General features: G+C 37.1%; 1 protein-coding gene across 4 annotated transcripts in view; it reads right to left on the bottom strand.

Annotated features, from left to right (window-relative positions):
• TENM4 (teneurin transmembrane protein 4) overlaps positions 1-27,810 on the bottom strand; it is a 2,704,309-nt gene that overhangs the window by 2,353,016 nt on the left and 323,483 nt on the right. For all 4 annotated transcript variants that reach the window (XM_070625735.1, XM_070625734.1, XM_070625736.1 and 1 more), the window contains one exon: positions 13,479-13,522. The gene's annotated coding sequence lies outside the window, so the exon portion shown is untranslated. The remainder of the gene's footprint in view (positions 1-13,478; positions 13,523-27,810) is intronic.

The following is a 27,810-nucleotide window of genomic DNA, read 5'->3' as shown; positions in this document are numbered from 1 at the left end:
TTTCTGTCCACATTACCCACCCTCCCCTTAATATACAAGCATGTACCTTTCTTTTCACACTTCTTGCAACAGTAATTTCATATTCATTTGATAATTTGACTAATATCCGCCTCCCCTTCTAGACTTTAAGCTCCATAAAGGATGGAAATGTGTCTGCTTTTGCTAATTTTTGTATCCTTAGCACCTAGGGCAAGATCTGGCATACTCATTGCAGTTGCTCATTAAATATCAGAAAGAATGATTTTCTTTCTCCTTCTCTCTCTCATTCTCTCTCTCTCTCTATAGACATAGACATAGTTATAGAAATAGATATAGATATAAATATAAATATACAATGGTAATTAACAATATGGGTGTTGGACCCCAAAATACTTGTGTTCAAATCCCGGCACTGTTGTTTTCTAGTTCTCTGAACCTTGACACATTACTTGTATGAGCTTCTCTTCTCATTTGAAAATGGGTTTAATATTTTAAACCCTCAAAGGGTTTTTGTGAGGATAATACTAGATAAGGAATTAATGGATGCAAACCCTTATCACAATGTCAGTCATATAATAAATGGTAGCTGTACTTATTATCATTATCCATATATGAGGGAAATGATTCAAGTTATAGAAGAGTATGTGCCACTTGCAAATGCCTTTGTGATTTTGTAGGCAATTTTAAGCAGGGCCCTAGCTGAGCTTACCTGAAAAACTCTACATTACACAGCAATTTCATCTTAGGAGATGGGAAGGATGGAAGAAGGTGGTGTGGGAACAAAGTAGTGACCATCTATTCTACCTGAGAAGTAGAGTGTAAGAAGAGGGAGATACAATAAGTAGGTGAATTACCATTTTACACGTACACACTGCCACAGACATGTCTGTGTGTGAGTGCTTCTCTGCGTGTGTGTTCAATTTTAATAATCATGAAGTCTTTAAGAGACATCAACTCTAGAAAAAGGACTTGTTAAGGAAGAAGAGATGGTGTCCTTGCAAGGCTGAGGGCTTCAGGACACTGAAGACTATGGTAAGAAGAATGTCCTAGAGAGGCACACTAAGAAAGAAGTGAAAGAGTTTCCCAAACCAGAGTTTGGTAATAAAGGAGCACGCTACACTCTTATGTTTTAACCACACAGTTAGAGACCTGAGTCAGGGGGATCTCATCCTGTTTTCTAATGATTCCTTATTTGTGCATAGATATATGCAGACAAAAGTACTACATTATGCATGACTAGTTTTCCTTGGAGATTGTCTGTTTTCCTTGTCTTCTGCATTGTGTAATAAAAAAGCATAGTTTAAAGAAATACATAACTGAGTTATTTAGAAATACGTAGCAAAGATATGAAAGGGTAAGATCTAGGATATATCTTTTTAAAGTGCTGAGTATAAGAAATACAACACATTGTGATAAATATATTTATGTTTGGCCCTAAATACTTCTTTCCACCCTGCATTTCTCATGGATTATTTCATCAGAATGATTGCATGTCTCAAAAGTATATTATGAAAGCAGGAATGGAGAAAAATCTGGGAAGCTCCCAAAGACATACCAGAGGAGAGAGGAAACATAATGCAATAATTTGACAATTAACAAATAGATGTAGTTTTTAGTTAAGTGAGCAAATCAAAAGCACATGTTCAAACTCTAATCTTCACCAGTTGAAATAGACTCTCTAGGATACGGAGCTAGGGTGCATCTGCTTTGACAAAGTTCCCCAGTGATTTTCACGGGCATCCTTGCTTAGGAAGCCAAAAGTATAGACCAGAAGCAGGGAGTGCAGGAGGAAGTATTTCCCTACTAGTTTATTTGGTACTTCCAAACACATTATGCATTTTTCTTTCTCCAGATTTTTGCTTGATGTTCCTTCAGTCGAGTAGCGATTCTGTTTTCCTCTTCCCAAACCTTTAAAGCATCTTCCAGAATGAATCCCCACCTCCCTTCATGTTCCCATAGCTATTTTCTTTTGGTTTGATTACAATGGCATTTTGCTTGGCCTCACAATACTTGAGGTCATATGATCTTTTTAGGTAAAGAGCTTATTCAGGTCTATATCCCACCAGGCCTCTGCAGTGAACTTTGGGCACACATAGTGCTCAATTAATGTTATTTTAAAGAAAGAATGAATGACCGAATTAGTGACTGTCCCAATTTCAAATTTATATTCAAGAAAGTATAGAACAGTGGTCTCGATATTAGACTCTGGAATCAGAATGCCTGGGGGCTCGTGCCACTTTTGGCCATTTATTTAATATCTCAGTTTCCTATCTGGAATATAAAGATTACAATAATACCTAAAGGACTGTTAGAAACATTAAATGTTAGCATATATCAAATGCTTAGATGAGCATTTGGTGTGTAGAAAGTGTTCAGTAAATTCTGGCTACATCAATTGCACCACCAGTCTACAGAGACACTCTTCTTGTCATAAAACAGTTGGAGAGTGTTTACTGTGTCTCTTCTTTTTACTCAGTTTAAATTACATTATAATAAAGTAAAATCTCATGTTGAATTGATGCAATCTCTTCTCAAGGAGTCCAACCATTTACTAGAGATACATTAATCTTAATAAACTCTGTGAAGTATTATCATAATTAATATTTATTAAGCACCCAGTGTGGAATATTCAGCATACAAAAGACAGAGAGAGAGAGCTTGCATTTGAAAGAGCTCGGTCTAATATTTTCCCACATCTACATTGGCATTTTAATCAAGCATTCCAATAGACAGTCTAGCGACCATTTTCAGAATCCATACAGCTTCTGTGACCAACGAAAATCCCTCACATGCCCCATCTAAAGTAATTTGACAGGAAGCAGTAGAAAGAGTCTGAGTTGCATGAAGATGCTCCTGAGCTTGAGATCAAGATAAGTTGGCTTGATGACTTTGGACAAGATATTTAAAAACTCTAGGCTTCACTTATTTTACCTTTAAAACTGTCATTATAATATTTACATGTCAGTGTTGGTGCTTGGTAGATATTAAATATCATGCTTATTATATTTTCAGTCAGTTAAAAATGATTTTGAAATAACATTATGTTTCTAAGATCCAACGTTCTGGGAACCTGTCCTCGGTTACCAGAATTACTTAAATATTTGCATGGGGAATTAAAGTTGCTCAGAGTCACAAAGTTTCATATCGGTCACAGGAATTGTTGGCAGCCACACAAAAACCAACTTCAAAGCCCTTTGTATTAATAGCAGAGAGTCTGGTTATGGGGTGAGGCTGATGCATCTCTCATCCATAATAAATGACCTGCAGGGCAAAGAAGAATAACGGTCCTTGAAGTCACTGGCTTTGTAAGGTGACTCACCTTTCTGCTTAAGAGATTTTTTTACCAATGCATATTTAGAGGAATGAGAACTGTAAAGAAGATGAAAGCACATCAAACATTTATCTCGAGAGTTTCATTTTCTAAGGAATAGCAGGTGTGTCATACGATTTCTCAGAGGGGCAAAGACTCCTCTAAAGCCTCTGCTGGTCCTCAGAGAGATGGATGGCATGGAGGATGTAGCGTGGGATGGAGAGCCATAGATAAATATTCCATTTAAAGATACTGGGTCCAGGCAGTACATTTCTCACAAGACTAAAAGTCTCAGAAACAGTCAAATTGCTATGAACAAAACAAAAGAGAAAACTCCTATAGGAGACAGTATTAAAAATTGACATAAACTCAATCTAGAATACCTTTAAATTGCACTAATGAAAACCCACCAATGACGGCCTCTATCTGAGTCATGTTTCTCTCTCTGTCCTCTAGGTGTCCACCCCACCAGCGATACACTCACATCCACACATATGTAAACCCAGAAACAAGATTTAGCACACTGCTGATGCTATTTCCTTACTGTACCATTAAACCAGCCCAGAACTCAAATATCTAAGGATAATTAATTTCTGAAAAGTGTCTCAAGTGCAAAGTGCTTTGTAATTATTATTTAACAAAGAAAATATCCTTTTACATGGGTAGAATAATGGTTTTCAAACATTTTAGCTGTGGATTTCCTTCAAATAATAATTTTAATAGGCAACATTCCCTGAAGACTTAATCACTTACCAGGTATTATTCTAATTGTTTTTCATTTACTAATTTATTTCACCCACAGAATTTTATGAGGTTGGATTATTACTAGTCTTTTAAAAATTATTATTATAGACAAAGAAACTGAGGCTGAGAGAGATGAAGTAACCCAGAGTTAAATAGCTAGTGAGAACTGAAACTAAGTTTGAATCCAGTCTGTCTCTAGAAACTTCACTCCTAACATTACCCAACATATAAAAAAAGATGAAAGGAGAGAGACTCCGGTAAATGTCTTCATTCAACAAATAGTTGTTTAGTACCTACTATGAGTCATATGACACATTAATCATTAGAAGTGGAGCAATGAATATGTCCTTGTTCATATGAAGCTTGCTTATGGGAAAGCAGACAATAAAACTAATAATATACAGACAAAGAAAAAGCAAATACACAGTAGTTGCTCATTCCTCAAATAATGGAATAATTTATCACTCAAATCCAACCAAAAATTCTATTGGCTCTACTTTCAAAATATATTTCCAATCTGACTCTTCCTCTGGAAGCCAGGCTACATCATCTCTTACCTAGACTACTGCTCTAACCTCCACACTCTTTCCTTACTGTCCCCTTCCCCTCTTATTGCCAAAAGCTCTTTCCTTATCTAACAGGGCACTAAGTTCTGCTAGTTCCACTTTCTGAATTATTCTCAATCTGCATCTTCATTGTCATTGTTCTAATGAATGTCTACATCTTTGACTTTTTCAGTGCTGAGTCACAGACTGTAGATCACTGAGAAGCGCCGGAGTTGTTCTAAGAGGTCTCTGGAAACATATCTGCACATAAGACTGTCTGCAGTTTCTGTAAGGACAAGTACAACTACCACCAAGTGGGAATAAAGAAAAGAACGACATTTAAAATGGACTTCCAACTTGAAAAGTTAGGAACCACTGACTTAGACCTCTTGACCAATGGCCTTCGGCTCTTGTTTGGCCATTCTTTTATACATTATGCATTGTCTTCCCTTCCAACACTGTTCTCTCCCAAGTGTGTAGATCTGATCATGTCACTACCATGCTAAGACATTGATGTCTTCCTATTGGAAGAGAAAATATCATAACTCCTTAGTCTGTTGTTTGGGATCTGTTTTGCACCACACTCACTCTTGTATCCTCTGCATCTTCATAAGTATACGTGCTTATTTGCTCTTCATTAGATATTTTAAAAAATCTTCCCGACTTTATGTTTTAGCTCATGTTTTATTCATGTTTTGGCTCTGATATCTTTTTTGTTCTTTATCCTCTAGACAAAATATTTCAAGACCAAGCTCAATTGCCATTTCTGTGGAGACTTTCCCATTCTTTTTATGCAGAGTAAGTTAATCATTCTATCAGCTATGCTTCTGTAGTACTTATGAAGTCGTAATAAAATTAGATATAATTTTTTTTCCATGATAGGATGACCTAAGAGCAGGAACTTTAAAAATCTAAAGTAGCACCAGACCTAGCATATATTCTGGTGCATAGTAGGCATGTAAATACTTGGTACATAAGTAATATTATCAAACCGATAAAGTATGCACATTGTGTACTTTCAAATAGCATCCTATTTTCAATTCTTGCTTACACATTTTGAAAGTAAATATATTAATATTTATTAATATTAATACCTTAACAAGTCCTCATTCATGATCATACTTAATTAGGGTAAACAGCCTACTATTTGGTCTTCCTGCCTTAGGCTCACCCTTCTCCAATTCAGAGTCTACTTTATAATCAGAGAGCTGTTTCCAAAATCAGAAGTTTGATTATGTTCCTCCTTTGCCTTAGAAATCCCTGCATGTCCCAAATAAAGTCCAAATTCCTTTCCATGGTTTACTAGATCCTTCATTCCTGGCCCTTACTCGTCTCTTCAGTCTTCTTGCTCTCCACTCTCAACTCTCACTACCCCAAACCCCCAAAATGCCATTCTACTCTCCAGGCATGTCAAACTAGTTTTAGATTCCCTCTTATCCCATACCTTTGTGAATGTTGCTTATCTACACCTCTGGTTATACACCCTTCCCCTATCATCTCCCCTTTAATTCCTTGGTGTCCTTTGGGGTTAGGATTTGACTTAAAAGCCAACTAGCCCAGCTCCTTTCCTGACCAACTCTACACCCTCCCTTCCAGTAACACTAGCAGCTCTCCTTCCTCTGTCTCCTATATCATATCACTTGTCCCTATCATAGCACTTATGAGGGTTTTTCAATTTCTTGTTTGTGTTTCTGCATACCTCACTAAACCTTAGAATCTGTGAGTTCTTGAATTATCATATTCATCATAATATCTCCAGAACCTTGCCTAGTCTCTGGCACGTAGTAGGTATTAAGTAAATATTTGTTAAATGGATGAATGAAAATTATTATCTAGACCTTGGTCTCAGTCAAAATCTCAAGAGCAATGTGGGCTCTTAGAAGAAATAAATCTCAAGCTGGTTTCAAGGATTCTAAGTTAAGGAGGTTCTCAAGCCAAAGGTGATTCTGAGCCTTTGGCTGGGAGAAAGGGGTTTTAGCAGAGAAAAAGGGATTAACTCATGGTGAATTAGACCTTGAGAATCCAAATCTGCTTTCATAAATCTGAGTTATTTTAGCATGAAAACATGCTGTCCCCCAGAAAGCCTGAGCAGGTAGGTGTTGGTTTCCTTTATAACAAATGAAAGAAGAAGACAGATCTGCAAGGCAGGAGACAACGATTGTATATATGAATTGGGTATGTGACCTTGAACAAATCATTTCTCCTCTTTTGTCCTGTTTCAAAATAAGGGGAAAAGTTGGATTTTTCTTCAGGATCCCTATTTGGTGAGTCCGGAAGACAGCCCTCATCCTCTATTACAGACTGTTACAAAATCTCTGTAATGGTCTGCCATTTTCTCTTCTGATACATCCTCTATGCTACCAAAAATTTCATTTCTGAAATGAAAAATTAATCATATCACCAATGGCTTATCCATTCCAACCACTCCCCTATACCTCCTTGATGCTTCAGCTTGGGCACGGACCCTTTTCCAGTCAATCAAATAATTTACCTCCTCCCCATTGAATTTGTCCATGACCCATTGGCTCAGGACTTTGAGCAAAATAATTAAAAAAGAGATGTTTTCTTGCCACTGGTGTTGCCAGGCTGGTAGGATATCAGTCTCAAAGGGTAGCTTTGTGCATGTGGTAAGAACCAACCTGTAAAGGAAGGTGATATGAAGGAAAGCCAGGCAAAGAGGTAGGATGAGAGTACGACCTGTTCCTCACGCCGCTGTTTGAGTCTTTGCGTCCAGCCAAGTGCTGGTGCTACCTTGTGGTTTTCAGTTATTGTTGAGCTGGTTTCCATCACCTCAACAGTCCTACTATATTAAATTTAGGTTTTCAGGTGAATTCCAATATCTGTGTTTAACAATGGAAAAAAATGCCACCTCTTTTAAGGTTGTTTTTAATGTATGTGAAATTGAATAGCATAATACACTGACTTGCATGAGGCTTTCAATAAATGCTACCATCTTTCCTTTCTTGTCTGAATATATATAATCCTGGTCGTTCTTCTATCCTTCCCATGGTAAGTCAAATTACTACCTACATTGTGAAATAAGTAAATGCACAAGGCAAAATGCTTTGTTAAAGTGTAGTCTGAAAAGCTTATTTATGTGAACAAGAAGCTTCAAGCCCTGGAGCATGCTTGGGTTCTACATTCTTCGAATTCTGACCATCTATAGTGCTGAATGCTCTTTCACATTGACTATCACAGTTAATTCTCAGACTAATCCTATTAGGGAAGGCTTTATTATGCCTATTTTTAGATGACTAAACTATATTAATTTCCTTGCCTTTTCCGACTTTTAGAGGCTACATGCATTCCTCGGCTCATGGTCCTGCATCATTCCAACTTTTGCTTGTATCATTTCATGTCCATGTTTGACTAACGTTCCTGTCCCCCTTTTACAATGACTCTTGTGATTACATTGGACCCATCCAGATAACGCAAAAATAACCTCCCCATCTCAAGACCCTTAACTTAATCACATCTTCAAAATCTCTTTTAGCATGTCACACAATATATTCACAGGTTTCAGGGATTAAGATATGAACATCTTGCTGGGGATGGGTGGGCTTATCCAGTCTGACATGTAAACCAATCCTCATAGAAATTAATAGACATGTCCAAAGCAACACACAAGGTTACTGTGAAGACTGGGTTTCAACTCCACCCAAGATTATCTAATTCCAAAATGTGTGCTTTTATCTATTGTGTCTATGATATGTAGACACTGCTTCATGGCACACTCTATAATGCTATAAAAATATAGAAAATGTAGTGTGGATTTACTCTATTGTCACTCTCAAGAAGTGTTTGTTTGGTCCTGCCTGAAGCCTTTTTCTCAGTCATAAGCTTCAGAGAAGTGAATGTTGTTGGGAAAAGTGCATCTGTGTGCTTCCTCTAGGCAGTCGCCAGACATTCATGTCCTTATGATTTACACTGTATGCAAACCTTGGCACCCAGTTAGTTTCCTGTTGGCAAAATGATTTCACTATATACATCATTCTTATCTTAAATGTTTGTGAAAGTCAGTCAGTCAACAAGCATTTATCGAGTGCCTAAAAAAGCATTTCACATAAATCAGTGTTACGAGTCAATAAGATAATCACTCAAATGTCAAATAAAAGTAACGTTCCTCAAATGAAAGTTTTCAGAAGTGTGCAGATTGTGAAAACACAAAAAAGCACTGTGACTGCATGGCCAAATTACCCTTAATGATCTGAAGCCTTAGAAGATAACTAAATGCCTCATGTCTCTTTATTTGTCTGTCTATCTATCTATCTATCTAGTCTATCTACCTACCTATCTACCCCTCTATTACACATACACACACACATACACAATACCTATTTGTCTAAGTAAAATATTTTCAGTGGATCGAGACTTTTTTTTAGATGTAACATACAGCACAGTGATATGACTATGGTAAGTAATTCATCAAAAACCATTTGTTGAACTGGGAGGTACTATGAGTTGGATCATAAAGCACAAAAATGCACTGTAACATTGAGGGCTACTTAGTTAGACAGAGATCAGTATGCTGAATTATATGCAGCTCCCTTAGTCTATTATACTCTTATTATTAACATGGTATTACTAATACATTATCATTAACATGGCATTCCATCTGACCAGTATGCTCTCTCCAACTTCTTTACCCAGAGAACTTGTACCAACACCTCAAGTGTCATTTCTCCAAGGCACCTCTCATTCCCATACAATGATTTAGGTGTCCCATTTCCATGCTTTCATAGCACTCAGTACTTGCCTCTATGGTGACACAGATTATCATTGAATTAGGTGGTTATTGATCTGTGTTGTCTACTGTCCTATGTTCTCCATGAAAACAAGGCTGTATCTTATCTACTGGTCTGCAGTCCCCAGCCTGGAGCCCGGCTTATAGTAGAAAGAAAACACTTTGGGGTTTAGAAGATGAAAGGTCTAATATTGTGCAGAGGCTTTTGAAAAATGAGTTTTCTGCGGTTCTGGAACTCTTAATGCAAGTACTACTCAGAGCCATATTCCTGCTTCTTCCAGTTGATGAAACCTCTTCACTGTTACTGAGATTAGTTCAGAATGCAGAAATCTATGTTGCCTTTAAATGGGAGCATATAGATCGTATGTATAATTCTTCATTGATAGCAATGAAAACACCAGTTATGAAAGGATCGTGGCCCAGTAAGAAATTAAGCTTCTCAAATCAGCAAGACTCTGCTTACTGTATGTGGACAGTACCACTGGCAGATGCATGCCAGCCCTCATCCTTTAGGGATTAGGGGGTCACTGGAATCCGCACTGAAATAGACTGCATCTCTTCCAGTTCTGGGTGGGCAAACTCACTTCTAATAAGATTCTCTATCTTTGATTAAATAAATTGGGAATTTAATCTACCAATTTGTGTTGTGGATGTGTGTGTGGGTGTTTGGTTTCTATCTGCCAGACTTGAAATGACACAAAAAGTCAGAGAAAGCTTTATAAAGGAAATAACATTTGAACAAGGAATTTTATAGAAGGCTGGAATTTTGTCCTGTGCAGGCATAGGTATGAAAGCCTTGGAGGTAGAGGGAAAATATACAAAACTACAGGGGTGTTCAGGAAAAGAAAGGAAAGAAATGGGTAGAGAATAAAATGAAATTAGACTGGTAGATGGAGAATGTTGAAAGATAAGTTTGGAGAAGTGAGTTGGGCCTTGACATTGAATGGCCTTGAAAGCAAAGTTAAAAGATAAATGTTAGCAGAAAGTGGCATAAAATGATTTTTTAAAACAAGATATTTTTTTCGTAAATTAATTAATGTTTAAAAGCCATTGAAGGCTAATGCTCTTTGTTGATTCTTCAAGCCTCTTTAGTTCTTCTGTTCATCTTCCCCAGAACACTGTCCTTGCTATTTTCTGATGCTGAAATGTACAGAGAAATTTCACAATAATGTGAAGTCATTCAGGGCCAGGCTAACAAGCTACTTCATTCATGAAAGAATTCCAAATTCTCACTCATTAAGAGCGCCTGGTATTCTTTCCATTTCAAGTTTCTGAAATGTATCATACTTTATATTAGAGCTAGTTTTGTTTATAGCTGTCTCTCCTACTAGAATATGAACCCCTTAAGGATAGAAGACATGTCTGATTTTTAAGAACAGCAACAATGAAAACAATACAAATAGTCACTAATAACTATACAATGTTGACTGTGTGATAGAAAGATTTCTAAGCACGTTACAAGGATTCACTCATTCAGTCCTTTGAGATGACGAAAATGTGACAGAGAGGCACAAGGTCATAGACTTTGTATTAGCAGAATTCTCAACCAGAAATTCTGAATCCAGAGTCCTTGCTCTTAAGCATATGCAATACTGTTCCTTTATCAAAACCAAGGATGGTATTTCGCATATATTATAATTAATAATAACAGCAATACTCTCCATTTACCCAGAGTCTCATCCTCAAAAATATAGCAAATTAGTTTATTAAATCAACAAATATCTATTAAGGTATGTTATATTCCAAGCACTTTCTGTTCCCTCAGGATTCAGCAGTAAACCAGTCTCCGCTTTCATAGACCTTACAGCCATGAGAGATTATACAGCTACAAAATGTCACCTACAAATAAACTTTTACATGTTTATAATAGGTGTCAACATCCAAATTATGCCTTAAGTCATAATTTTTAATGACAAATGTAAACCTGAAACAGTGCTGATTAGTGAATTCATATATTCTTTTGGACTTTTCAGTGATACATGGCATTATCAAGAAAATGAATTTTAGTAAGAGTTTGGAAATTTTAACAAATTCCTTTAGACAAATAATTTTCTGGTTTATGTATCCAAACTCATTAGAAATTCTTACCTTGCAAGAGGGATTAATTTTATACCCAGGAGCAAGCCTTTGATATAGTAATTCTTAACATTTGAATTCATCATGTTATAACTGTTTGGGAAATAGCTGCTTACCTATAAAAGCTAAATGCACTCTTTCATCCATATGAAGTATTTGAATCGTACATGTCAGGCAGTTTCTCACGTTTCCAGTTCAGTACCACAACTAAGCCATTATTTTTCTCCTGAGTTAACATATTCATTTACATATTCCTTACGAATTCTTTAATGTGGTGTCAAATGAAATCCAGAAATAGGCACTAACAAAGGTTGTCTTTTTGAGAAGTGAGAGGTGAAGGAATCAAATCCCAAAGCTGCTTCTTCGGACCCATTAAATGGCTGCTCAGTTTCACCAACATAGCTAGTTAATGACTAGCTCTTCCCAGACTAAATTTCAAGAGATCCTTTACAGCATTTTTCTGCAGTCACCTAGATTATGGTTCTCTCTAATATGACTGCCATGCATATAGTGCCTGGTCAAGGTAACAAACACCTGTGTCAAATATTTTCAAGAAATATGCCTCAACATGTCTCATAGACTTTATTTTAAAAATACCACTAACATTAAAATATGCTAAACAACCAGATATATCATCAGACACTCTAACTTTCCACTTTAGAGATAATATGCTCATACAAAAATATCTAATTTTTCTAAGCTGTCACGAGCCATTTTAAAAACTCATAACTCTTTTATTTCAGCATGTTCTCAACCAACGCTTAGAATCTAGGTTATAATTGCTCAACATTATCATATTTGCCTGTGGTGATATCAGACAGCATTGTCTCACTTGCAAAATGAATACTTAAGAAAGAAATGCTATGGGGACAAACCAACTTTATTATAAACGGTAACAAGCAGGTAAGGTGGTATAGAATAAGCAGTATTCTATTTAAACTCCTATAGTAATATTTCCTCTTGTATTCTCAAAGGAGATTATTAAAAACGTATTGCTGAGATGTCTGTCTAAAAGAAAAATATTACTTGTAGGCATAAATATAAATTCTAATTTCTGTCATAATTAAAAATTACATGTATTTGTATTGCCAATGACTCTCCCTAGGTATCTTGAATTATTCAGTGAAGGAATACAGACACACAAGCATCAACAATTCCTCTTGAAGAACCAATCTGATTTATTATACACTTAAGTCAAGAAAGAAATTCTTCCTGTCGGTACTGCTTTTCAGCTGCTACATAGATCCATAAGGAGCATAGATCCACAGAACATCTAAATTATTTATTAGGAAAGAAACTAGATTTCCCTTGGTTTATGAAAAAACCTATGACTTCACAATTACGGTTATTTCAACTTGAATGTTACACAAATAACAACAGAAAACACCATCTGCCATGAAAATTCTTAAATCAACTCTCAAAAAACACTTAGTTTGAAATTAACTCCATGATGTAATTAATAAGTTCTAGTAAACTGATTATTTTAAATGTGTAAGCTACAATATTGGGAAACCTAACATTTTCTGACAAGAGTTCATTGCTTTCATGCATAAAAGAAACTAAATACTTCATCCCATTCAAAATTCAGAATGAGAAAGAATCGTTCATTTTCATATTTCTAAGGTATATATGAGAAGAAAATTTCAGAGATGTTCCGTATTTTTCATGGAGTGTGAGGAAATTTACAAAATATAAAATCTAAGCAGATTACATTATTTTATAGAGATTAACAATCCATAGTTTCTCCCAAGTTAGTTTCCCTATTTTCCCTCTTTTCCTATATTCATATGGACCCTGGTTTTCCTTTAAAATATAACGTATGACAACACAAACATCAGATGTTCTCCAAATTTTTTAATTCAATTATCTTTTGCCACTTTGCATATTGTTTCACCTTTCATATCATTCAGTGAGAGATAAATAGAAAAAAATATTTCTCTAGGTATCTCATCTGCAGGAAGAGAACAGAATATTCGGTCTCCATAAGTCATAGTTCTTGGTTTCTAGCTTTGAGGACCAGAGTTACAGAATATCTACTCTTAAAAAAATGCATCATTTTAAGAAATGTACTGTCACTTACCAGTCAGTTTACATCTTAGCACCGATGTCCAAACAAAATTGACACTGAAAGAATAAAAAAAAATATTAATTAAAATATAAAAGTAAAAATATAAAAACAGAGTATTCCATATTAAAGTTAGAAATCATATTGTTAGAGCTCTGTTAACACAGCTACTATTTAAACACATGGTGTTTAGACAAAAGGCATTTCAATGAAAATAATGACCATAGATTCTCCATAGGTAGGCAAATCTGTACAAACTCATCTTAAAAGTTTATGGAAAGAAACAAATTCAGTAAGTTCTTTAAAGGCATCGACTAGGGTTAAAATGAATTCAGGATAAAAATAGTTCTAGTCACAGTGTATGCCTCCTTAGCTGTTGTCTAACCAGACGTGATAAAAATAGAGACGGTCATATTTATTGTAGCTTTTTCTCATCAGACGGGGATGGGCAAACTTCTTCACTAGAGACAGTGAATATTTTAGGCTTTATAGATGTGCAGTCACTTTCTAAACTACTCAACTCTACGTATGTAAACCAATAGGTATGGCTGTGCTCCAATTAAACTTTATTGACAAAACCAGCCAGCTGGCAAGGATTTGGCCCCAGGCCACAGTTTGCTGACTCCTGGCAAAACACACTGAGGATTCCGACTCAGAAAGATGAATGCTAACACTCGGCTGACAATGAAATATAGCGAATCACAGGGATTAATTAGAGCCCTTAGCTTCAGAATAAGCTACGTGATTTAAAATCATCCTACAAAAACCTGTGAGGTTCTCACTTGTAGAATGATGATATATGAGATTCAGAGTAAGTATTTTTAATATTTATAGTAAATTTTATATACTATATTTTATATACTAAATTTTGAATAGTATATTTTTAATATATTGAACATATAAGGTAGATATCTAAAAATGTGATAGTAAATAGGAAATCTCATATTTTTAAAAGAGTGAAGACAACTACTTGTTGATTCTTATTTATGCTTTAAAAACATTATGCTAAATGATAGCAAGATTCCTGGGACCTAACTTTTGCTTGTTGATCAAGGTATTCAAATGAAATGAGGAAAAATAACAGATTGGAGTTAGCCAGAGAGAGTCATCAGACGGGCTTTACAATCCTTGGGAAATGAGTTGAAAAGATGAGTCTAGAAACATCCAGAGAAAGGTCTGCTGTCAGTCTGGAAGGCAGCAGTGAAGGGGTCTCTGCAAGAGTTTCATTATTTGATCATTGGTTAACCAAAATGTAATTTTGCTAGAAAAAAGGGAACCGACTGAATTGCCAATACACTCAGCTTTTCATACTTTCATTTTTGGCAATACAGGATCAACTCAAAACTGGGCAACAGATTATGTAGAAAAGAAACAATTATATTTGTGACAGAAGGGGTTAGTAACAAGAATTCTTGGCAATATTTTATAGTTATAACTGTTACTTACTAATTTTTGAATTTTTGAAAGTGATTCAATGTGGTAGACCTCAAAGGGCATTTCAATATTCAGGGAACACCTACACCCACCCACACACCTACCTACCCACTTACACTCCAAGTGTGTATTTTCCACTTTGAATGGCCAGCTTGTCCTAATAACTTTACTTTTATACTCAAAGAATGACTCCACTCTCCACTCCACCAGAGCAAAGAAGTATTAAGGAAGTATCTTTAACAAACATAAATAACGGATTTCTTGTTCTCTTCATTCGTATGACTCCCAGCTATGGGCTCAGTGGGTCCCCCTCAAGTTCATATGTTGGAGTCCTAACCCCTAGTACCTCAGAATGTGATTGTATTTGGAGATAGGGCCTTTACAGAGGTAGTAAAGGTTAAATGAGGTTATTAGAGCAGGCCCTAATCCAATATGACTGGTGTTGTTATACGAAGAAATTCAGACAGATGTGAGTGCACACCGGAGAAAGAGCATGTGAAGACACAGGGAGCAGACAGCTATCTACAAGCCAAGGAGAGGGACCTCAGAAGAAACCAACCTGGTCAACACCTTGATCTCAGATTTCTTGCCCCTACAACTGTGAGAAAATAAATTTCTGTCGTTTAAGCCAACCAGTTTGTGGCTATTTTGTTATGATAACCTTAGCAAACTCATACATTCCCTCTCTCCCATGCTCACCTGTAATAGCAATCAAGGAATGGCAGCAGCAAAACAGACTTTCTCTCCTGCCTAAAATCTAACTAAAAGCCAACTTAGCCTCCTGCCTCCACCAGCTACAGCGACTGCTAGCAATTAGAGAAGTAATTGTGTCATGCTTTGACTAAAGAAGGAATAACTGGCTGCAGGTGGAGGGGGGAAGGAAGAAGGCTCATTGTGAATGGCAGTTGTCCATTATAAGAGAAGCTATAAATGGATCCGGAAAACGTAGTTGAAATCCATGTGGTCAGAAACTATACATTGTGCCTTTTTTGGTATGTTCCCAGTTCTTGGCTGCACTCCAGAGGCCAGATGTTGGAATTCCAACTAACAATGAAACTGTCAAAAATGGAGGTTGTTTCATAAGACCTTGATGGTCTGCTCATCGTTTCAGAGAAAATTGAGGCTCTTAAACATTAATCTGCTCAAAGTCACAAAGATATTGATTTGTAGATCCTGCATGCATTACAAAATCACATTAGTCCTTTTTCAGTTTATACACTATAGAAACCCAGCATCTGTGGGCAGTTCATTCACTGGTTTAACAAATGTTGACTGAGTGCCCACTATGTTCCAGACATGCTTCTTGCTCTTCAGGATACAACAATGAACAACACAGTCTAAGAACCTGCCTCCTTGAGTTTATATTCTAACAGTAGGTGATGGAGAATAAACAGTAATCATAATAGGTCATTACATGACATAATATGCTATAAAATTTAAAGCGTTTAGGCAGAAAAGTAAAAGTACAGCAGGGTAAAGGGATTGGGGGGCACAGGGTAGAAGTTGACCTGGAACAGGCGAGGGGGCAGGTTCGGATTTTAAATTGGGTGTTGAAGGTAGGCTCATTGACATTTGAGCCAACAATTGAGAGATGAGGGAAGTAGACAGCTAGCTATTTCTGTAAAGATTGATCCAGGAAGAGAATTCTAATACAAAGGCAAGGCCTTAAGTTTTAGGCCTGGAACCTGCCTGAATTTTTTGAGAAATAGTGAGGTGACCACTGTGACTGGAGTGGAGTGAATGAAGGGAAAAGTAGTGGGAGATGCAGCCAAATCAGGAAAGACAAGGGGAAGAGAACTGGCTGGGGACACCCTGGCAGGCTGTTGCAAAGAGACTGGATTTTACTCCAAGTACAACGGGGAACCATTGCAGGGTTTTGACCAAAAATTACTCTTTATTAGAAGGATTACTGTGGCTTCTCTATTGAGCATAGATTTGGGTGTTAGGCCATGTGGAAGCAAGGAGGTGAGTTAGGAAGTTACACCAATCATCCTGGTCAAAGATGGTGGTGGCTTGGTGGGAGAGATGGAAATGGTGAGAAGCAACTGATTATCGGTGAATCTGGAAGTTAGAGATTTGAGGCTATCCTGACATACTGGATATGGATTCTGAGAGAAAGAGGGGAAAGAAATCAATTTTATTACGTGAGCTCTTTCCATTAAGGTTTCTCTTCTATATAACAGATGTTGTATGGCATGATAGAGCATGAGCTTTGAGGAAAGGCAAATCTGGAGCTGATTTGTGGCCCTACTATGTACCAGGCATCCCCTCCTTAGAGACAATAGTGTTGTGGTTAAAAGCTTAGGTCTGAAGTCTTATGATCCTTCATGTGAATGCTGGCTCTTTCACTTACTGAGTAACTTTGAGGAATTTACTTTGACTTCCAAATCCTCAGTATTCTCGTTATATAATTGGAATAACAAACATAATTACCAAGGAGGAATAGAGAAAGAGGTGGGAGAGGGAGAAAGAGAGAATGTGTAACAGCTGTTAAGGCACAGCAGGCATATTGAGCATAACAGGCAAGCACAGGACAGGTGTGGTAGATTGAAACAATGGCTTCAATTCATCCTCCCTCTCTGTGGCCAAGCCTTTTGCCATGTAACTTTGCAGTTGTTCCTTCTAAAGAGGAAGAGTCTATTTCTTCACTTCTTGAGTTTGGGTTGAGCCCTTGGTGACTTACTTTGGCCTGGAGTATAAGGTAGAAGTGACAGTGTGACAATTCCAAGCCTAGTCCTTAGGAGGCATTTCTGCTTTTCCTTTTGAGCCTCCGTCCTAGCCCTGGATTGACCAGAGGATGAGCAGCAGGTGGGGCGAAGCCACTTCCACTGACCCTGTGACCTGCAGCAGGAAGCAGAGCAGCCTCCCTACCTCACCCTGAAGCAGAGCTGCCCAGCGAGCTCAGAGGAACCCCAACCAACCCGAAGATACATGGGTAAGAATAAGGAGTTGGTGGGTTCAGTCACTGAGTTTGAGGACACTTCCTCACACAGCAGTAGCTCAGTGAAGCAGTAGGTGTTAAATAATCCTAGGCTATTTTCTTAGAATTTTGATGAAAACAAAACAAAAAACAAATAACACTTCCCAACTCCCACCTACTGAAAACGAACACTATCTGTCCACTGAATCACCTCCTTTTGCTTTATAGCTTTTAATATTTTAATGCTGAGAGCAGATAGGGAGTTAAGACACAGGTCAAATTCTTCAACACAGAATGCAAATTTTACATTAAGCCATCTCAAGAGTCACTTAACTCCTCCCTTTAAGTTACCGAGGACCTTAGAGGGTTTGGTAAGTGCTAGAAAGCTTCAAATAGGATCACAAGCTAGAGCTGGTGAGTTTGAGCAATATCCTTGACTATATCAGAGATCCATCTTTATTCATTGTAAATACAATGGGGAAATGAGCTGCTTTAAGCAAATTCTTTCTAAATGAAATATGCCTAAAAGAAGATAAAACATTTTATGGTGCATGGGGGAGACGTATATTGCTGTCACTGGGGCTATTACTATATTTTAAATAATTTTTAAGTGACGAAGACAGCGTGTGTGTATCTTCATTATTTGTGGATTCTGTATTTACAACTTTGTGTACTAGCTAAAATATACTTGTGACCCCAAAATCAATATTTGTGATACTTCCACAGTCATTTGTAGACAAGTGCAGTTGAGTCACCCCGGAGTGGGGGGATGGTGCATGTTTCCAGCTGAGGTCAAGCAAGGCGATGCTCTGCTGTCTATTTCAACTTTCCTACTGGAGATGTGTGTTCTTGACATGGTCTACTTAGCACCAAGTTTTTCTCACTTTTGTGCTTTTTAGTGGTAACTTTACTGTTTAAAATGTCCCCCAAGTATGGTGCTAAGGGCTGTCAAGTGTTCCAAGCACAAGAAGGATATGGTGTGCCTTCTGGAGAAAATACACGTGTTGGATGAGCTCTGTTCAACATTGAGTTATAGTGCTGTTGACTGCAAGGTCAATGTTAACAATTCAACAACATATAACAAGGTGTCTTCACACATAAAACAAGGTCATGTAAGTTGACAAAAATGTTGCTGCCAGAGGTTCACAAGAACCTAACCATGTATTTCTCCCAGGAGCAGTGATTTAGTATTTGCTAGTTTAGTGTTTATGATAACTTTACAGAATATAACTACTGCAAATAATGAGAATTGACTGTGTGCACGTGTACATGCGTATTTGTGTGTATATACATGTATCTATATATTTCTCTCTATATATCAGATGTCTCTCTTAGAATAGCATTTTAACTATACTTCCCAATAGTTCCAGTCACCAAATAATTCTTTACAGAAAGAAGCCACCACTTTCTCTAAGGCAGGCCTAGGATCTTTCACAAGAAGATGAGGGACAATGTTTCGAACTGTCCTAGTCATTCTGGTCATCATCTTTTTACACCTCTTGGGTTAGAACATTTAAATGAATGAGATTGCTACCATGAGATTCAGTGGGAAAGAAAATGCTGAAGGAATAGCTGCCCCAAACTTACTCATAAAGCAGTGTTACAAAAAAAAAATATTTCCAAGTCATTAAAACGTCTCATTAAGATAAAGATTATGGAAAAATGTAGTCAGAAGTATCAACAGCAACTGTTTATCCCTAAAATAACCATTTCCTAAACTGAATTCCCCCTTTCCTTTTTGAACTCACAGTACCTTCTCTATATCTCATTGTTGCACTTAACCTCCATTTGCATGATCATTTTATCTTTCTCCTGTCTTTAATATCCCCTCAACCTCTGTCGCATAAGTTCTCGAAGCACCTAGTAAACTATGCTTATGGAATATTTAACTGTCACCACACTACACTAGGGTTTCACACACATTCTTTTTACTTTCTCTTTTATTTTTTTGAGGAAGATTAATCCTGAGCTAACATCCACTGCCAATCCTCCTCTTTTTTGCTGAGGAAGATTGGCCCTGAGTGAACATCTGTGCTATCTTCCTCTACTTTATATGTGGGATGCTGCCACAGCATGGCTTGATAAGTGGTGTGTAGATCTGCGCCCACCCGGGATCTGAACGAGCGAACCCCAGGCTGCCAAAGCATGCAAACCCGATCACTAGCCACCAGGCTGGCCCCTCATGTGCATTTTAAATGCATGTATATGTGTGCATCATTTGTAATATTTGAAATTAATATTCCTCTCTGTATAAACTACCTCAAACCAAACATTGTACCTCACCCTCCCAAGGAATTTCTTGTTAAAATTTCTAGCCTTCATCTGAGTCTAAGCCAAGCTGTTGGAGGGGGTCATGGAGAGCACATGGCTGCTGGTTGAATTGCGAGCTGGAGCCTGGCAATCAGAGGCTCCCTCACCCTCTCCTCTGTCCTTGGAATGTATGTTCTGCCCACTGTTCCCATAGCTGGAGCCATTTCAAGGGCACAGCCTTGAAAGGGAAAGGTGTTGAGACCATCTGGACTGTGTACGTGCCTGAATCCTATTAAGGCCTCTATATAAACTTTCAAGATTCTGGTGGGTGAGTGGGTGCGCAGTTCAACTTGTCATGTGGCGGCTCAAGACAAGCGTCATCTGTAAGTTCCCTCACTTATTAAAACTGCCACCTACCAATCTGGAGTGGCCTGTCTCCTTCTTCCATCTCGCCTTGCCCTCCTTGTACAGTGGCCAGTTTGCAAACCAACACCAGTAGAGTGGAAAGAGCATGATCTTTGGCTAAACAGAGGTTTACATCCTGGCTCTACCACTTAATGATGGAACATCCGAAAAGCTACAAAACTTCTCTAACTTTCCGCTTCTTTGGCTGTAAAATAGGTAGTGGAACAAGAGCACTCATGAGACTGCTGTGAGGATCATGCTAGATCTTACATGTGGCAATACCTGGGCAACAAGTATTCACTTTACACACATTAGTTCTCTCTCCTCCAAGATCTTACCTATGTGCATATCTTCAAATAGTTGAATGATAAATTTGCTTTTCATAGAGATTATCATTGTTTTAATTTTCAGAAATGTAGGAATCTGGATGCAGCTGGAGGGCTGTGAATTATCAAAAAGTCGCTGCTATAGGCAATAATTTTAATGTTAATTAGCTCCATCTGGAAAGAAAAGCAGGTGTTGAAATTGATCACTTAAGTACAGAAAGCAAAGACTGTTTACTAAACTCTCCCTAAATTAATTTGGCTAAGCTTGTGGTTAAATTGCTTTCAAGTCACTTTTCTATAAATGCCTTATACTAAATGCTGAAATTGGAAAAAGAAGTAGACCAAGCAGATTGTAACAAATTGGACTGAAAGGTCGCCTATAAATTTTAAAAAATTACATTTTAAAAATGAAAAACATGCAAATTAGTTTTGCTTCAATAGCAGGTGGATTTTGAGCAAAAAAAAAAAAAAAAAGGCAAGCGCTTGTCACATGTTGTTCACAGATCACCTGACTCAAATCAAAGTGGGTGCGCTAGAAAAGGAAGGGTCCTGGGCTCTCGGCCAGACCTACTGAGTCAGACGTGCCGGCAAGGGCTAGGAATCCACCTTTAACAACTACTCACGTGATGTTTATTCTCACTAAAATTTAAGAATCGTCCTAAGGATGGAGAAACACCAAATCACGCAATAGTGCTACAGGGTCTTAGAAAGATGACAAATTAGGATAATGCTTGTCTGAGAAGGTAAAAGATAACAGAGAAGCTCAGAAAATGTCATTAAGAATCTGGAAACCAAAATCAAACCTATAGTTACCGTTTAAGAAAATACTGATATAATTGTAGTGTTCATTTAACTCTTCACCTCTGTCATTACCTAACTCCTCAATAGAAAGCCCAGATTCCTTAAATTTCTTTCCAAGACCTTCCATCATCTGAATTGATTGCCCATTACTCTCCAAAGTGTGGCCCCAAATCAGCAGCATCAGCATCACCTAGACTTGCAGAATCAGGAATTCTGGGGTGAAGCCCAGCAATCTGAGTTTAAGCAAGGCCTCCAGGTGATTCTGATGGCCAGTAAAGTTTGAAAATTGCATCTTTCATGGTTCATCATAATTCAGCAGACTTTAGTCAGCTGCTGTGAGCAAGGCATTAGGGATGAGACTGTAATGTACAAAAATAGCTGGGTCTCTTGTTTCCCCGTCAGATAGAAAAGTTTGCCAGAGCTAATTAATGGCTCCAACCCTGAAAGAACCAACACTTACCGAATATTTACTACATGTCAGTTACTCTTCTGAGTGCTTTACATTTATCACCCAATTAATCCTCACTGCAACCTAAGGATATAGGTTTGATTATTATCACCATTTTACACAATGATACTGAGGCACAGAGAGGTGAAGCAACAATGCCAAAGCCATAGAACAGCTAAGGGATGGAATCAGAAGTTGAACTCAGACAGTCTGTCTCTAGAGCTCATGTTCATCACCACTTTATAAACGGCCTGCAGGATATGTTAGCAATTCTCACTCACCACCCGAAGAACTCTTAGCCTTGATCAACACAAAGGCAATGTCCAGACTTGGGAAAGGAGCAGGATTGACTAGTCCCTAATATTTCCAAGATCATAGGCAAAGATATTTTAACACTAGGGTAACTTTGTTCCCAACATCCTGCCCTTTTTATCACCTCAAAGCCTGCTTATCCTTAGTTTTCTATGAAAACATCATTTTATTAGAAAGCCCTTTCAGCTGCGTGAACTTGAAGCCAAACATAGTCTATCAGAGCCTAGGTTTCCTCCAGTACAGACTGAAGACAACAATACTATTTAACCATAGAGAGATAGTCTGAAATGAGCGAATATATCTGAAAGTGCATTTTAAACTTTAAAACATTATTTCTATGCTTGTCATGTGGCGTCATAGCATTTTTCATACCAAGGGTTTCAGGAACTTACTGATCGGAGAGGGTCCCCTTTAGCTCACCTTTTACACCACAGTGAGTGCTGTCTTTATAGACTGGTTCACAAAGTGCTTTTGTTTTAACAACTCAGTCATCAAATCTCAACCCTCACCCTCCACCCCACAGGAGAACAATGTTTTTCAAACTTTCCTACCATAACATTAACCTGAGGTGCTTTTTAGAAAATCATATTCTCTAGTGTCTCCTCTGGAAATTGTAATTATTTAGTCCAGCATGAGACCCAAGATACTGTATATTTTAAGAAATATCCCAAGTGATTGTTATGGTGAGCTGAGTGTGGAAAATACTACAATAAATACTAAAATTCTTTTGGAAATTTAAGAAAAAAAACCAAAAAAACCCTCCCATTCTTTAGTAATAACATAAAGATTATTTTTGGACGTAGATCTGTTCACTTGTTCATGTATTAGCTTATCAAAATATTTACTGTTTAATAAATACTAGGTTATTAGTTTTTTACCCAAATACGTGTCAGAAATGGTAGAGGAGTCATTTTTTCCTGGAAGAAAGGTATGTTTTGGGAAGGTATCAATTTGGATAGACTAAGTTATGATGGAGAAACAAATTAGACCCCAAGGCCCAGTGGCTTAATACAATAAATATCTCTGGATCGTTCACAGCACATGTCCTTGGAGGGTTAGGAGAGATGGAGAGAATGAGAATAGAAGATCCAGTCCGTGTAGTCACTAAGGGAACCAGACTGAGTTTCTACCGCATTGTAGCTATACCATCTGGAACTTGAAGCCTTTTTAATTATCAAGGTTGGGGAAGGGAGAGACTGAAAATCCAAATTGGGGTATGTCACTGCCTCAAGCCAAAAGTGACACACAACACTCAGTCCTTAGTTCATTCGCCAAAACAGTCAAATAACCCAGTCGGAATGAAAGGGGCTTGGAAATGCAGACTGACAAATGGAGTATTTTATAAGGTTTAGTATCCATGCCTCAGTCTACTTTGAATTCAAAGCGTACTCTAAATAAATAATCGCTATTCTTTAAGTGATTTAAAACTACGCAGCAATCTGGGAAGAGAAGAGACCAATTGAATTGGTCTCTCACCTCAAGAATTTAACGTTTATTTAAGACTGTAGTAGAGTAAATCATTAAATTACAAGGAGTGTGCATTAAAGAGCTAAGTTGGGTGACACATGCTTTAATTGCAAAAAGTGGACACCTTTCGTATGGCAGAACTTCATGAAAGAAATGGGATAAATTCGGCCATAAGATTTAGGAAAAATCTGGGAATATGCAGATGTAACCTAAACTTTATTTGAGGGAATCATCGTGAGAAAAACACAAGCCATGCTTGTGCAATAACGCATGGGATAAATCATGAAATCGAGTACATGGTTAAAGAAAACATAACTCATAGTTACAGAAATGGAAGTCAAAAAGCCAGTATTTTTAAGAACTTTCCATATGGAGGGACCCTGCTAATGTTTTACCTATTTACCTCTATTTTATCAAGACCAAAACACCTCAGAGGCAAGCATTATTTCCATTTGACAGAGGAGATCAGAAATTTGAAACTAGACTAACATCACACAATTAGTAAAAGCAAAACTAAGATTCAAACCCATGATTGTGGGTCCAATGTTGTGTATGGAGATGCGTATATTTTTCCCATTATATTAACTGATGCTCTGCGAACCTAGGACCTCCTTCACCAAAATCCTGCCTTTATAAAAGAGAAAGAATAATTCTATGACACTACACTAATAATTTTTAATGAAGTCATAATCTATTCACAGCCATACTCAGTGAGCCTGTGATAACTTTATGTATAACATTTCTGTACTACAGACCATAGACATGTAAAACAAATAGGCAAAATCATTGAGGCGTATTCCTCTGAACAGTCCTTTTCTGCCTTTTCTTTCTAAATCGCACAAGAATTGGCAGCTAATTAGCAGCTCATTAGCGCCATTGATAAACCATGTGACAAAAACAAATGCTGTGCTAACAGAAGGGACAGAGATTTTTAGTAAATATGAAATAGAATGAAAGACAAAAGCAAATTGCGGAAACTAACTTCCTATAGATTTCTATATGATTCTTCTTGTATTTTATGTTTTTTTTAGTCATTCATACATTCAAATATTCATTAGTCACCATGAAGAAGGAAATGAGGTAGTTTGGGGGATGAAAAATATGTGTCAAACACAATTCTCACCTTTGAGAAGCTCAGGATAAAGCAAAATGATTCAGGAGTCTATACATTTCCTTTTTGTAAGGAACCTTCATGAAGTCAGAATATGATCTTTCTAGGAAAAGGTTGGCATTACATCGAGGCATCGGCACCTGCACGTCTGTCCACATATCTGCTGCATAGACTGCTGTTAAAGTGGGTATGGAATCTCTGGCTAAGAGACTAGGAACAATTTTCTATGTGTATAAAAATTGGATCTCATAGATTAATCTGAAGAGTTTTGAATGACCAGACTTTGTTTTCATGCAAATCTGAACTATGTTTTCAATAAAAAGCATTTATTTGTTCTCCATTTCTGTTAAAAGAAAATTCTAAATCTTTGAAATGGTACACACAGTCTTGACTTGTCTTTCCACTCTTCCTGTGTTCTATCCTAAACTATTCGTGGCTCTCCCACTGTGCCACACTATATCATGCCTGTGTTACTCCCTTTACCTTGAATGGCCTTCACTCAACCTACCAGCTCACTTTATCTTTACACTTCCTCGTCACAGTTCATGATGCAGGTAACATCATCAAATATAGAAAGCCTGCCTTAAACTCTAGCCAAATTTCCCTCCTTCCTAGCTACCTACATTGAACTCGTCACACCAGGTAATAGATATCTTACTTGTCTTCTATTTTTCTCTTTGGCCTTTGGAATTCTTGACAGCAGAGGTGTCTTTTCATCTCTGTATCCTTGGTGGCTGGTACTGGACAGGGACACAGTATGAACTTAAAAATATTTGAATGATTAAGTGAATCAAGTGTGTGCTGTGCTATTCCAACTCAAATTTATAGTGAGAATATATGAATGTTGGGTCACTGGGTATCATGGTCACAGGAGACTCTGATTTAAGCTATACACATGGTTAAAAGAAAAAGGCATGTGTAAACATTTTTCTCTTAAAAGAGCAGATCTAGCTAATTTAATAAGTAGTTAAGTAGACCACCTTATAGAATGAAGCTTTAAATAAATAAATGAAGATTTTTTGTGGTTCTTCTCAATATAATTTGTATTTATTATGATCATAACTTAGTAACATGATTATATCTAGGAGACCTGGTTAGAAGATAGAATACTTATAATTCTCTCTTCACCAGATAGTAGCTATTAACATTGTGCAGGTTTTCTTTACAACCTGCATTTGGAGAAGATCTAACACATGAAGGAGTATATCATCTTTTTTTCCTGAACTTTCTTAAGTGCAAACAGAAAAGGAAAACAAATTTCTAGGTTCAGACAGCTAGAACACGAATGCAGCTTAGCTGAGCCTAATGTGTACTTGTGAAGCAAATAAGAAATTGAGCCACGAAAATGAGAGATGACTTGCGAAAACCAACCTGTGAGTCCCACAGTATAAAAATGGTTCTCTTACCTTCCACTTCAGTGTTCTACCCATGAAATCTCTTTTCTAATGCACTTGATGTATCTTGGAGAGCAATTTTCTTCCCAGAATTGGTGGGTACCTGTGACTATAGGATTCAGGCCAGTTGATAGAAAAGCAATTGTTTTACATCTAATTTAAAATGGCAACTAACCAGCAGCCTTTGGCACATCTTTCAACTTCAAATTCAACTTTTTACTAATTTTCTTATGATGATACATAAAAGGACAAATGGAGAAAAGATTGACAACTATCGACAAAATGAGGAAACAGGTGGTATTAATTTGATAGTATGGCGGTCAACTTGTGCTTTGCTTGATAGAACAGATTAAACATCTCTTGCAGAAAAGAAGGAAAGGAGATTCTTTAATTTAGTACTCCATTAACTTGGAGATTCAGGGTTTGTTAAAATCAGAAAACTGTCGGTGGTTGTGGTGGTGGTAGTTTTGAATGACAGAAAAGAAAGAAGGAAATGAGAGATGATTTCACCATAGACTAGCAGAGCACACCAGATGAATTTCTATGATAGCTGCACATATCCAATGCCTTCCAGATGTTAAACCGAGACAGGGTTCCATCAGAATTAAAATATTTGGGTAGAAGATTTAAGATTTAAGAGTAATCCTCAGACCTTGTTGGAAAACTTCAAATCTATATATCTCTATCATTGGTTTCATTTGGAAGAAAAATATTTAAAAAAAAAACCCTTAGAATAAATTTTTTAGAAAAAATTAAAAGGATATGTATTCTAAGAAAATCAACATAAACTTTAAGAAAAAAGCAGACATTTTTAATAGAAGGCAAAGTTGCATTGCTGTTTTGAAACAGGATAAGAAAACCAGAGATTAAAAAGAAGTTGAAATGAAAGGACAATATTTTTGTACTTTTAAAAGTCTTCTATAAAAATAGTGAACAGCATCAAACTTATCTGACAAAGAGTGAATGAAATATAAAATTATATTACCAGTGGCAAGAAAGGCAATTTAAAGCTAAAGGATGTCTAGCCAGTAATGCAAAGAACAGACTGAGAAGTCTCTTGAGAATATGGACAGGAAAGAAAAGTGCGACAAAGATTAAGGTAACAAGAAAGATAATAGATATAGAAGACAGAAAAATAATATCAAATGTTGAGATCTTAGGATTTCAGGAGAAATAAGTAAAATGGTATCATGTAATTAACAGTGGCAAAATTGAAGAAAGTTCTTAGGAAATAAGAATATGGTTGTATTTAAACTTCTTGGGCAAAATTAAATAGAAATATTCCATACCAACGTGAATTTTGGAAAAAAAGGTTGAATTTCCCTGATAAAAATTTAAAAAGATCCAAGCATTAAAACAGTATCTAAAAATATATGTAGTTACTCTGATTCAATTATCCCCTGTGACAATAAATTCCAAAAAACAATGGAACACAGTTTAAAGGATGTTGAGTCTGTGTGTACATAATGTTCCAAAGGT

The sequence above is a fragment of the Equus przewalskii genome, chromosome 6 (genome assembly GCF_037783145.1).
Source record: "Equus przewalskii isolate Varuska chromosome 6, EquPr2, whole genome shotgun sequence".
Lineage (NCBI taxonomy): Eukaryota > Metazoa > Chordata > Mammalia > Perissodactyla > Equidae > Equus > Equus przewalskii.
The sequence above is the reverse complement of the archived record's forward strand: the minus strand, read 5'-3'. Positions and strand labels throughout refer to the sequence as shown.